The sequence below is a fragment of the Gavialis gangeticus genome, unplaced genomic scaffold (assembly GCF_001723915.1).
Source record: "Gavialis gangeticus isolate Ggan-Ray unplaced genomic scaffold, GavGan_comp1, whole genome shotgun sequence".
Classification (NCBI taxonomy): Eukaryota; Metazoa; Chordata; order Crocodylia; family Gavialidae; genus Gavialis; species Gavialis gangeticus.
In genome coordinates, this window is record NW_017729001.1 from 33,850,255 (window position 1) to 33,861,900 (window position 11,646).

Consider the following 11,646-nt stretch of genomic DNA (forward strand, 5'->3'; position numbering starts at 1 on the left):
GTCCCCCTTCCCATCCCCCCCCCCCCCCGCAAAAAGGTGATTTGATGTTTCTTTCTTTCCGTTATGCCTCAGGGTGTTAAAACCAGGCTCCCTATTAGGGCTAGACATATTCTGAGCCGTAATGATAGATTAAATACCAAATACCTTAACATTTGAAAAATGACATTTATTATACAGAGTTGTAAATAGAGGGGAAAAAAATTACAATGGAACACAGTGTAGATCTTACATAAACTGCACCCGTTCTGTGTAATGACTATGATAATGTCAGTGCTAACAAGCAGATAATTGGCATCATTGAGATAATTTTTGGCACCTTATGCAGAGGGGAAACGGCTCTGCATAATTATTTTACCTAGGAATATTCTTTATTTAACAGGCCTATTTGCATAACGGTTGCAACTTTTTTAAGCGGTAAAGGGTGTTTAATAGGTTGATTTGTTTTATTCACTAAACAATTGTTTATTCATGAGGATGGGCACCTGTGGGCTTCAGCCATTAAGCAACAGTGACCCACAGGGAAGCAGCGCCTGGGATTGGATTTATAGGTCTAAGCGGAGGCAGGATTAGCAGGCTGCTGACAAACTTCTAAGGGGCTTTTATGGCCGTGATAAAACAGAGTCATTTACTGCAGTAAAACTTTATCTCTTCAACTTTGAGAAAGTTGATCCCTTCGCCATTTCCCGGGGGGGCCAGGCAAGCTGCTGGGCTGCTTGCTGGCTGTGATGCAGCCAGGGAGCAAGTATCTGCCAGGCCTCTCCCGGCTTGCATTGCATCCAAGGAGAACGTCTCTGCAGAGGCATTGCTGTCCGCAGGGTGTGCAAGCATCAGGCTTTTGCTGGGATGTGAATATGCTCAAGTAATATGCGGGAACCTTCCCTCGTCGTTACCTAGCTCAGCTCCGAGGGAGTGCAAACGGAAATGTTCAGGGAAACGAAGGCACCTGGAAAACTTTCCCCTCCCTGGTCACGTCTTACCTCTGCAGAAGCAATAGGGAAATCCCGACTGCAAGCAAACTCCCTTGTTAGTTTTGTTGGGGTGGCGGGTTTTGCCTTGTAACACCTTGCACTCCCTGTCGCCCGAGTGGTCACAAAGCCACACGCTGGGGTGCGATGCCTGTCACAGGTACCACGTGCCCAGATGTGCTGTGGAGCAGGCCCTCCCTATACAAGACAGCTGGGGGGGGATGCTTGTGGGGCAGCCACAGTCACCCCCATGGCCACAGGTCAGCGAGCAAGTGATGTTCTTAAGGAAGGCGTTAATTCAGGTGCAGGTGCTGCTTCTAGACATGCGAGGGTGCCCCATGGAGACTGGAGATATTGGCTGCATCTATTTTAAAATAAAACCCGGGGAGTTTTTCCCCTTACTCTGTGAACAAAGTCATCCTCGCTAAGCAGCAGAAAGCTTGCAGCTAGAGAGATGCTGTCACATCGGCTAGCCAAAGGTCCCTCCCCGGACCGGCTGCTGGGGAAGGACTAATAACTAACAGTTGTGGAGCCGGTTAATTATTTTGCTTGTAAGGGAAGAAAAAGCATCGCGGGCGAGAATGGAAGTCCTTGGGCTGCAGCAACGTGCCAGGGAGTCCTGGGGTCTGAACCCACATAACCCGCACGGGGTCTGTGGGCCAACTTGCAGCTTGGCTTGGTTCTTTCACTTTTTTTTGCTGCAAGGACTTGTGCCAAAAAGGGACCAGAAAGGCCCAGAGAGAGAGCAAAAGAGAGAAAAAAAATGCTCCATGATCCAAATGGGGTGGTTGCAGAGAGAGGGGCTCAGGCCCAGCAAAAGTGGATGGATGTAGGGAACTGAACCTCAGATACCTGACCCCAGGTAAACCAGGAATGATCCTGAGCTGTCAGGGAGGCGCGTCGCACCGACCTACGACACTGTCGTGAGGGGTCTGTTTGCATGGCAGCCCCTGCCAAGCCTGCCGCTGGCATGTCTGTACCCCAGCTGGACCTGCCCTCGCTGGCAGCGCCCAGCTCCGGGCTTGGGGCAAAGCTCAGCAGGGCCACGTGCCGGTGCTGAGCTCTGTGCTGTTACAGTGCCTGGCCCAGCTCATCCAAAGCTACCCTGGGTCTATCTACACGAGCTGCCGTTGCAGCAGCAGCAGCAACAGAGAGGTGCCCTGAGACAAAATCCCGAGCAAAGCAGCCCCGGACTTCACTGGGGCCCACATGTTGACCTGTGAGTTTATTTGCAATGTAGAAAGTACTGGGCATCAAGAGAGCTTTGCTTATGCTGGAACAAACAGCATCTTGGCAGGGCCACAGTCCAGCTCCTGCTGTTTGGACAGGTCTGCGCGTGGCATGCCGTCTGTCTGGCACCTGCAGAGAGTCCTTAGCTGTGATCCTTGTAGCTCCAGTTCTGAGGTTTGCTGTGAACATGAAACTCTCCTCAGAGACCAATGCATCCAAACGATGCACTCCATTGCATTGCAATTAAGCTGGGATATGCAATAAAAGGGATGATCAGCGTGACTCATACCAGCAAGTGCGTGGTTTTTGTAATGGGTCCAACACATAAACAGGATGAACACATTTTCCTATAGAGACAAGTGCATTTTTCCCAGCCCACGTGTAGTCCTGGCTTGTCAACGCATGGGTTTTGCTACGCATCTATACACTGCCTCTTGCAGAGAAGTTTGGAAACACATAAGATGCTGGAAGCAAACCGAGTATGAACACAAGCACATACCTGGAGCAACTCCAGAAGCATGGTGGTGCTTTCCCTGTGCGTCTCTGAGACCGAAGCCACCAGGGTGTTTTGTTTTTTTTCCCCCTTTTGCTGCCTCTGACTCAGTGAACCACATCCACACCCCCCACCAGACTGCAGGATACATCAGAGCAATGTTTGTCCCTGCTCAAACTGTGCATTTTCAAAGCAACTTCTGAATCCTGGCTCAAACAGGACGTTCTGTACCAAAACCGCAGCATGTTCATCAACACAAACATGATCAATGTGTTTCTGAGTAGCTCTGAAGCATGAAGCCTGCTCTGGAAAAGTTCAAATTCCCCACAGGTTACTAGCTGACATTTAGTTGGCTTCTCCATCTCCGTTTCTGAGCGTGCTGGCAAACAGTTTCTGTAACTAGGAAAGCACCAGATATTCTCCTGACAAACACTTTATATCCAGCAAAGCATTCTTGACACCTGGAGAGAAGAAAACATCAAATGAGACTCTACGGCTGTCTAAAACCTCCAAGCAGCCCCTGAAAGCTAAGCTAATGCCATCCTCTTTCGTCCCTGAGCAGCAGGCAGGTAGCATGCCGAGCCTGTTTAAGGAGACCTCTCCGAATTTCCCCCGGCCTGTGGAGTAATGATAATTGCAGAGTTGTGTCAGGAATAGGGATGAGTGTAAAGAGGAGAGTATTTAGGACACCTACCGAAGCCACATGCCTCAATTCGGCAAGACAAAAAAGAAATGCTAGCAAGCCATCGCTTAGACTCAGCAACATAGTTGGGTGCATCTACACGTGCGCTTTAATATGCATTAGCTTATTTTAATGCACCTTAAAGCATCATTTTTTATGTGCTCTTTCATTAATGTGCATTAAGAGAGGTTAATGCACATTTTCCTAGTACGTCACAATGGAGGAACTAGATTTAATGTGTATTAACTAAAGCACGTTAATGCATGTGTAGATACACTGAGTCCTAAATAAACATCTTGTGATAGATCCAATGCAGAAGGTCATTCCAAGGTCATTCCAATGCAGAAGGTGCATAACTAATGCACATTAGTTAATGTGCATTAAAATAGGCGAATGCACATTAAAGCATCACTAAAAACTGTGCTCTTTCATTAATGTGCATTAAAAGAGGCTAATGCACATTTTCCTAGTACCTTACAATGGAGGGACTAGATTTAATGTGTATTAACTAAGGCACATTAATGCACGTGTAGATGCACTGAGTCCTAAATAAACATCTTGTGATAGATCCAATGCAGAAAGTCCCTGTCTTTGATTTCCCACAACGCTCATGGGCAACTTTAATCTGTATCCTCACAAACCATGGGAGATGCAAGATATTTGATGCACCAATGGAAAATTAAACTCTCCGCTGTGTGGCTGTGGTCACCCGGAATGGACCATAAGACCTCAATGCCCGATCCACAAATATGAAGGAGGGATCACAGCGATACACTCTGCTGCTCCTGATGCAAATGTCTGGCCCAACCACCTAAATGTAAAATTATAGTTGCTGTTCTGTATCTATATCAAAAAAGAAGCAGCATACTTCTGCCTTGCCTTTAGGATCAGGAAGGGACTTCACAAGGTCACATCTAGCCCAGGCCCCTGCTCAAGGCAGGATCATTCCCGACCAACCCAGCCCAGCCAAGTGCCAGTTGAAGCTGCTCTTGAAAATTTCCAGGGCTGGAGATCCCACCACTTCTTTAGGTAGCTTGTTCCTATGCGTGAGCACCCTTTGAGTCAGTGTGCCTCACTTCCAACACTTTAACCCCTCTTTTGATTTGCACATTAAGCACACACTTAGGCACCTTGCTAACCAGGGCATTCGGTGTGATGCAGCCCTCTAAAGCATCTGCTACTAGTCATGGGGAGAGTCAAGTCACCGTGCTGCGCTGGCTGGACCCAGCACAGCACATCCTACGTCCCTATTTGCTAGCATTTCTTTTCAGCTCTGTCCATACTATGCTGCAGCTCCGTGGCCGTTTGTAATGGAAGAGCAAGTCATCTGCTTTGCTGGGTGTCTGTAAAGGAAAGCCACTTCCCAGGGTGGCCGTCCCAACATGCTGCCACCTAAGATAACTTCTCTTGGAGTGAGGGTAGCGACCGATTTGACTTTTGGACATCTAGACTGTACATGCAGGACAGCCTTAGGTCTACGCACATTGATATCCCGTGATGATTAACATCACTTTATATCGTGTCCGTGTTGCTATTCATAACGGCACCATCACGGTTCAAGGCCTTGATAAGACTCTCCCAGAAACCCACAATTCTAGCCCAGGCCTGGAGACTTCCAGTTAATGGTCAAACCTTGATTACTGCAATATGTTAATTGTGCTGGGCCACTGAGTACCAGGCTAGGGGGCTCCAGACAATGGTTTGCTAGAGGCGTATCAAAGAAAAGGTTTTCTCCTGACTCCCTGAGTGTGGCTTGTGGGTAAGACGCAGGCCAGTGTCCCAGATTCAGTTTGTAGATTTGGGCTCAGACTTTCTGTATGGCCTTCCCCAAGTCATTTAAACTCTCTGCACCTCCGTAAAGCCATCTATAAAGCATCACTTATGATACATCTTCCCCGATAATCTCAGCCTGACTTGTCTTGGGGTTAGGAAGCATCTCTGACAGGTGGCTCTGGTCCCTGCTAGCTGCTAATAGAAAAAAAACATACAATAATGCAAGGACACCAACCTGTGCAGCTCTGTGAAAGCCAGGCCCGGAGACCAGGATGTGGCGACATGGGCCTGGCTTCTTGTCCCGGTCCTCTCCGCCTCCTGCATTTGGGCGCATTAAATCCCTACCACTCATTCTCAACATGCTGACATTTAGCAGCACAAAGGTTTGCTTCCTTGCACTGTAAATACCCATGCAGCTCGAACGCTGGAGAAATAGCAGGCCCATTTCAAAGAGGGACGGAGAAAAGGGATTGATTAAAGAAGGCCCAGTGGTGTGATATTCATTACTTGCAACACAATGGATGGGTTTCCGTGAGAAACAACCCGAGCTGCCAGAAAGAATCGAGAGCGGGGAAATATGGCTTCACTGTCAGTTCCCGGAGCAGTACATAACATTACATGACAAGTAACAAAGACATGCTTATGGTATGAGGAGCATCTGTATTTCAAAGCAGGAATTTGTTCAACACGGCACATTACACCGGGAACTTCAAGCGATAGGAATTTGTGATGAATAGACGGGAGCTGATGCCAGCACTTGTGGCAGGTAAACACGGCATGGCAAGAGGAGCTGGGCTTTCCCGGAGGAATGGGCGATGGAAGCTGGGAAGCCGAGGCCTCGTGGAGGAGAAATGAAGCTTTGCTGGATGAAGCACGCTGGTATCATCATGCTCGTGGAAGGTCACCCAGATCCCTACAAAACCCTTCTGGAAATATGCCACCAAGAAGCTCTATGATGATAATAAGAGCACCGAAAAACGATGGAAGGAAGCCTGGGCAAATACCAGCCTCCTGCAGAAATACATCAGCAGCGAACCTCAAATCCCTCAGCCAGGAATGGACCTGCCGAGAAAGATTTGGTCCTCCCTCTCTGAGCTGCATCCAGAAACTTCATGTGGACACTACTTCATAAATGGAGTATTAAGGAGAGCCCGGGTTGCAATGTCAGACGGTGATATTTCAGATGGTGCGGCACATTGTGATCGATCGCCCAGTTAGATCATTTAATGGCGATCCATGCAGATACCCCAGAGGCAGTTGAATGGTTATCAAATTTGGATATTAAACTATGAATGTTCTCACCTTAAAATGTCATACAAATGCAGCAGTAGTACCTGGCTCACTGTTGGCCAAGGGCTGGCTCTTTCTCAGATGCTCTTGGTGGCCGAGGATGCTCTGTGCCTGCTTCTTGAGCTGCAGCCTTTGCAAACGTAGCTGCTCTGAGCTATTCCAGGCGGCTGTCCTGACTGGTATTGCATGGGAACCCTGGCTCTGCCTGGGCAAGAGCAGCTCCTGGATGCGTGTGTGCCTGTGACCGTGCACTTGGAAGCGCCTTTCTGTGCATATCTGCTTGCAAGGCACTGTTTCTTTGGCCAGGGCAATGAGTGACCTCCCTACCATGCCCGTTGGACGTGCTCACTGATGGGCTCAGGTGCAAAGCAAGCCAAGCCACGAACCTTTCCCCTATTGCACCATGAGGAGGAGTAGTCGGTCCCAAGGAGGTGGCCTAGGGACCCACACATTGCACATCTGTTCTTTCAAAGCCATTGCACTGGCTTCTCCCATCCTGCAGTGTGGCAGGCTTTGCTTTTTTATAAACTTTATAGGCTCAACCCTGCAATTTCCCAGCCATCACCTGGAGCTGCGAGCATAGCAGGGCTGTCCCCCCCTTTCCCTTCCTGGCACACAGGCCCGTGGAGCACGCCAGCACTAAAAGCTCAAATGCTTCCAGTAGGTGCAGTCCATCTGCTGCATTCAAACATCTCAAACGCCCGACTTAAATCATGGCCCTTGCCCATTGCCAGACAGGTGTCCAACCATCTTAGAGATGAGGGGGTGATTGCAGGGAGCTGCTCTGCTCTTATTCATGGAAGGATCACAATTACTGCATCCCGGTCCGCCCACAAGTTCGGTACCACTTTTTTTTATGGCCCCACCAGGCCATCTGTCTTAGGTGCAGAGACCACACTCACTCCTGTTTGATTTTTCTTCTCTTCAATTCCCAAGTCAGCTCTAGTTCAGTGAATAGATTTATTACCATTTCTCTATGCGCCCTGGCTCCATGCCACGGACAAGGAACAGAGTAACCCAGGCACTGTACTAAGTACAGGAAAACTTTGATCCTAACTTCAACTTATCTGTCTCATGGGAAGGGTGACGTGCATAGGACATAAGTGTCTAGGTGCCTACATAGGAGGAGATGTGGGTACTTGGACCCTCCAAAGGGATGGGGCATACCCTGGAAGAGTGTCGCATTGCCGCTCTGGTGTGTCTATACTACAGGAGCGTATAATAAAGAGCTGATGCTGCATACAAGGAGACTTACAATGGTGTGACGAATCCCTCAGGAAACTGGTGGAGAAACCAACTTGGGAATGTCTTCCCCAGGCGGCCAGGGTGCCCTGCCCTGGGCTTGGCTCAGCTAGTCGAATGTAGGGCTGGAAGAAGCTGTGTTGATACCGTCTCACTAGAAGGGCAGTGAAACCCTGGGACAGGTTACCTACAGAGGTGGTGGCATCTCCGTCCTTGGAGGTTTTTAAGCCCTGGCTGGGATGATGTAGTTGGGGCAGGACTTGATGATCGGCTCAGGTCCCTTCCGACCCAACCAACTACGAAACTATGAAACTATGACTCTGAGACTGGGGCTTTCTGTTTAAGGCAGGCTCCGGAGGGAGATTTCTATTTCTTCTGGCTGGCTTCTCTGTCCTGAGCTCTCCGACACCCCTAACAGCAAGACTTCACTGCTCCAGGAGCTTTTAGACACTTGTTTTGGAAGCATTCAGGCTCTGCTTGCCCCCTCTCCCATTCCCTTCATGGCATCCTGCAGGGGTTTCACATCTCTGGCAATACAGCAGGGACAGCTAAGGCATCATGTTCCCCCGTGTCCCCTGAAAATGGCACAGCAGCACTATGTGTGTGTACGTGTGTGCATGCATGTGTGTGTGTGCATGCACATGTGCATGTGCCCGTGTGCTGCACAGGTGGAGGTGTAGTGTAAAACTGCCCCAGAGCTCAGGGAAACCCTGCTCTCCGCAGCTCCTGACCCAGGCAGGGGCCAGACTAGTGGAAGTCTGCAGCACCCGTTGCATCATTAATTATTGCTGCGAAGTGCTCACGATGCTAACAATGAAAATCCGGTTGCTCGTTCGCCATAACATTTACAAAAACATTTGATGGCACATGCACAGACACATGTATCAACCTTAGCAACCTTTGGATTTTTTTCCCCTGGCCCAGCAGAAGTATTGAAATATTTCCTTGGAAAGATCGGCCAGTCCCTCCCTCCAGAGAGCAGGACACAAGCCCCCGAGCTTCGGTGGAAATGTGGGCTTCTTCCAAGAATAAGCCAAGTGCAAACTGCACACCGTGTCTGGGACCCAACATCCTGTCCAGACGTCTGGAGCGGTCCCAAGGAGGCCGTGCCTGTAACCGTGCTACCCCAGTGCTGGGGACAGGCTCAGACGGTACCGAAGCCCCGCTGGCAGGCTCCTTGGAGGAGAATCATGGGGCTGGTTGTTTTGCTTGTTTGGCTGATGGAGCCCATCTTGTTTCCAGACGTGGAGGACATTATTGATCCAAACAGGTTGTCAGCAGAGGAAAAGTTGTAATTGCTGCTGTAGTTCCATTGTAACACACCAGCCCCGAAGGGAAATTAAAGTTTGTAGCTAATAGGGTGGTATGATCCTTCAGCCTTTGATGTATTGAATCCAGAGCGGCCTGTGGAATACTGATTCGATGCACAGAGGATCATTTTTTAACAGATGCTGTATCTCCAATTTCCTCAGATCTCATTCGCGTCCGGTTCCAGCGCGTGGTGCCTGCAGCGGGGGACACCTTGCTGCTAAAGGGATTCTCCCCGTGACCTCTGCTTCTCCAAACTGGTGTTACTAACCTGTGCAAGGCCAGGGTCACTTATTCAAAGCCCAACATTTCCCTGACCCTTTTGCTACACAAACAGGCAGGAGCACTGAGAGCCAGTATCACTGATTGGTGTGCATGTCCCAAGCTCAGAGGGTCTTTGAAGAGCGATGGTGTGCATGGGTGGGGGGGAGATTTCCTTTGCTTTAGGCTTTACAGTGCTTCATGACCCCCTGGCTGTCCTTTGTACCATGCAAGGAGATTACAGTCCATGCCAATCAGATGGTTCATAGACCCCAGAGGAACAAAAGAAAAGACCCAAAGGAGGATGCATGTCCAAGCCCCCTGGATGAAGTGAAGGGGCCACCTGTTATACTCACTGCTGCAATGTTTCTGTGCCACAAAGAAACCACTGGCTTTTCAGGCCTTGAACCCACAGACTGAACTGTCAGGGTGCAAAAATATTCTCTTGTCCCATTAGGGAGGGGAAACACAAGCTGTTCGGCTACTTGATCTTTCCTTTTTTTTCCTGATGGAGGTGCTTGAAGGTGCTCAGATGATGCCAAGTCCCAGAGGTGATGGCTCTCCGGGCAGAGAGCAGAGGAGGCGGTGAGAGTCCTGCGGGAAATGCCAGCTTATCTCCTGGCAGGCACGTGAAGCAGCCAGGCCCCCCTTCAAACCGTGATCATCCCGGGGGGACCCGCGCGCTGCAGCGAGGGGAGGCTCATGACTTCGGCTGGCGCCAAATGCCGCGCGAAGAACAATGCGTCAGGCTGCTTGGACATGATTATCTTCAAGAAGCAATTAGTGATCTTCTTAAGCATGATTGACAGCTCCCTCGTTAATCACTTGCAATTATAAAGCAGGAATCTGCAAAACAATTGGTCCCTGAGGGTCACTACACCAAAATGTTAAGAGCCCGCTGGGCTTTCTGCTTGTGTTGGGTTGGGTTGGGTTGGGTTGTGGTAGAGGCCTGCTCAGGTGAGGCTGTGGGTTGGGGTGGGATTTTTGCTCCCAATGTGGCTCATGGGAGCAGGGAGGGTGGTGCAGTCCCAGAAGATTATCTCTCTCTCTGCATCTCACAATGTTTCTGCTTTCCAAGTGACCTCCCACTCTCGCAGGCAGCCCAGATGATATATCTTACTATGCTTTCACAAAGACAGTCTAATTCTGCCTTATGAAGACACTCTCTCTAATTACTTCAGCTAATTAGCTCTTCACAGCCACCACAGATTAAACAGAAGGGAGAAGCCCACGAGGATGTTTCACCGTCCTTGCCCACCTCCAAACAGCCAGATTAACGGCACCCCATTAGGTGACCCCGGCATTGCGTGCAGGGGGGGGGGCAGTGCGTTTCGCTACCCCGCGAGGTCAGTTCAAACACCCCAGTTCCTAAATCCCTGCTGAGGACAGCAGGCAATTTAGACCTGAGAGCAGCAACTAATTAAATCAATATGAGATAATGAACAGCAATTAGAGGTCCAGCTAGGCACATCTTCTCTTGTAAATACTGTTTCTCTCCCAACGGGAAGCTCTTTTTTAATAATCTGTTTGTGTTTCATTTCCAGGAGCTGTAATTCCCCAAAGAAGCAATTTGGAAAAGTGATTTGTTTGTCTGTATAATTGCCAAAGCATTTAGTTAGACTTGTTTGTTTTTCCTAGCTCTTGCTACTCCCGGAAAGAAACCATGTGCCAGGTTCTTGCAGCCCTCCTGTGCCTCCGGGTCTCCGGACGCTCGCCGTGTCAAGCCGGGGTCTTGCTGTTGGCTTCCGTGGTCTTCTCGTCAGGCTCGTTAATTGGAGAGCAGACGTCTCTGGAAGCAGCTTTCTCCCCCCCGCACCAAAAGCTGCTCCAAGTCCTCCGGGGTAGGGTGAGGAACAGGGGCACAGGACTGGACAAACCATGTCTGCTGGGTCCAGTCTTTGTCGGTGGCCATAAGCAGAGGCCTCTGGGGAAGGTGCCATAGTGGACAGCTGTGAAACAAGGTTATAGGGGTGTGGGGTGTAGCCACGTTGGTCTACGGACACAGGCCGACGAGGTGCTTCAGGTGAACGTGATATCTTTTATTAGACCAACTTAAATAGTATGCACAAGGTTGTTGGTTGCAGCTGTGTAAGTTCTTCGGGAAGATGTGATATCTTTTATTAGACCAACTATGCACAAGGGATCTTTTGTCCTCTGCTCCGTTGTGTCCTGAAACATGGGGGGTTTTGTGGCCTAGAAGGATGGCTATGAAACCATCCAGTCGTTTCCCGAAGCTCATGGTTGCAATGCTATCTTGTGGCAGTGAGTTCACAGGCTGATTGCAGAGAAAATCATTTCCTTTTTTACTGTTTCACTGTGAAACTTTCGCATGTGTTGCTTTGCATGCACGAGGCCCTTGTTCTGCTGTTATAAGGAAAAGCCATGCAAGGACTCTCTAATGC